Genomic DNA, 2,127 nt, shown 5'->3' with positions numbered 1-2,127 from the left:
AAAACAATGAAACAAATCAGGAGGACCAAAGGCAAAAATATACCCTTCACCGCAAGAACACGCGGATCCCTAAGGTATTGGGTCGGGTCGGCGGGTATCAGAAGTAAACGGCGCCGTTTTAAACCATTGAGGCAAGGTCTAAACGACACCGTTTCAAGAATCTGCATTAAAATAAAAAGAAAAACCTAAGGAACCCTAACATCCCTCCTGCGCCGCATCAGAGAACAAAAGCCCCCCCCATTTGCGTCGTTCTGGAAACCAAACCTCTGCCCATCCAACCCCCGATTCACGCGGAGGGGGAGAAGGCTTCATCGGCGCCGACGACAAGGTACCTTTCTCACTCTCCTCTCTCTTTTCTTTCTTTTACCAACAAACAGTGGCACAAATGAATGTTTTTAGGAACAGAACAGAAAAAAAAAAGAAAAAAAAACTTTCAGATCACCTTTTTTGAAACCTTTTTCTTCTTTTTTTTTTTATTTTAATCCCTCAAATACAAGGCGTTTTCGGTTCTTATATCCTTCTCGACAAAGAACCGAGAAAATCGAATACAAAACAAAATAAAATAATAACGAAAACAAAAACAAAAAAAACAATTGGTTTGTTCTCTGCTGCTTTTTGTCTGAGTTCGCAGGTACGGCGTACGGTGTCAGAGACGGGCGCATGCGTACGGAGGCTCAGTGCGTACGAAGGCAGAGGCGTGGCACGTGAGGGGAGCCTGCTGGCTGCGGTGCTTGGAGGCTGAATGTTGCGGCGTCAGAAGGATCCAGAAACCCTAGGGGTTTCTGGAAAAATTGGGCCGTTTGGGCCATTGGGTTTAATTGGGTTAATTTGGGTTTAAGGTATTGGGCTAGGTATTTGGTATTTATAATTCGGGTTTGGGCTAACTGGGCTTACTATTGTAAAAAACTGGACTTTTAATTTTTAATTTGGTTTTATTTTATTGGTTTATGGGCCGGGCAAAAATGGGCTCTTACAGTCACTATACCTCACTTTCATATCTTAAAAATTGGGTTATTTCACTTTTGGTCCTTTAAATTTTCTCATATTTACACTTTAACCCTTTAAATTGTTACATCCCAAAAATCGAGTTAAGAGAATCAGGTAAGTTAATCAGGGGTTAGTGAACTGGAAGTCGTAATTAAATTATATAATTAAATAATTAAAAATTAATTAAATAAAATATTAGAATAATTAGAATTAATAATTTTAGGTAGGAAATTAAAATTAGGTGTTCGGGAATTAATTTAATGAAATGGGATTTATAAAAATGAGGTTTGATTTGAAAATAATTTTGAAATTTGTTTTAATTGAAAAGTAAGGACGTATTTGAAAAAGGGAAGGAACTGGAGGTGGTTAAATGGGCAATGGCCCAATTTTTAAAAATGGGTTACCTATTTAACAACCGACACATATTCTTCATCTTCCTCAAAAATTTGCCAAACACCAAATCAAATCTTTTCTCTCGCAATTAATTTTTTTTATTCTTAAGTTCTCTAAATACAAAATCTCTTTTCAATTTTGAAGAATTCTCATATTTTCATCCTTAAAATCCTCAAGAGATTATCACACATTTTAACTTGAATAAGCTCCATAGCTCGTCGGTTTTACAAAATTGAGGTGAGATTCTAACTTTCTATGATTAAACTAAGTGAGTTGTTATTTCTATTTGAGATTTAAATGATTTAATCAAGATCTCAATATATCACTTGATTTTAAGTTGATTTTTGGCTTGAAAATGGTAGATTTCGTATTTCTTGGCTAAGCTTTGGTTTTAAAGTGATTTCTAACTTTTTTTTTATCTAATTAGAAGGTATTTTCTCTTATTTTAACAAATATTAATAAATTTAAGCAAATTGAATGTTTTCCCCTTTTTAAAAGATCACAAAACCTTAATTTTTTCAGAGTAATTAAATCGGTAAATTTGAGTAAAATTGATGGTTTAGATTTATAATTAGATAATATTTAGTATGTATGAAGTTGAAATCTAAGATTAGAAGTGAGATTTGAGTGGTTAAACACCTATTTTGACAAAACTAGTTAAGTTTTCGGCATAGAGGTTAATAGGCTTTGATCTATGATTTTGGAATGATTTGATGGTGTTTGTTGATGTTAGTAATGCCTTTGTAA

The 2,127-nt window shown here is 34.2% G+C and overlaps 1 long non-coding RNA gene across 1 annotated transcript; it reads left to right on the top strand.

Moving 5' to 3' along the window:
* Positions 1-204: 204 nt before the first annotated feature.
* Positions 205-979, top strand: LOC107920959 (uncharacterized). Its single transcript, XR_001690839.2, has 2 exons — positions 205-328; positions 632-979. It is a non-coding gene; the product is annotated as an uncharacterized lncRNA (long non-coding RNA).
* The last annotated feature ends 1,148 nt before the right edge of the window (positions 980-2,127 follow it).

This window comes from Gossypium hirsutum, chromosome D01, assembly GCF_007990345.1.
Source record: "Gossypium hirsutum isolate 1008001.06 chromosome D01, Gossypium_hirsutum_v2.1, whole genome shotgun sequence".
Lineage (NCBI taxonomy): Eukaryota > Viridiplantae > Streptophyta > Magnoliopsida > Malvales > Malvaceae > Gossypium > Gossypium hirsutum.
This window is presented reverse-complemented; position numbering and strand designations above follow the sequence as displayed.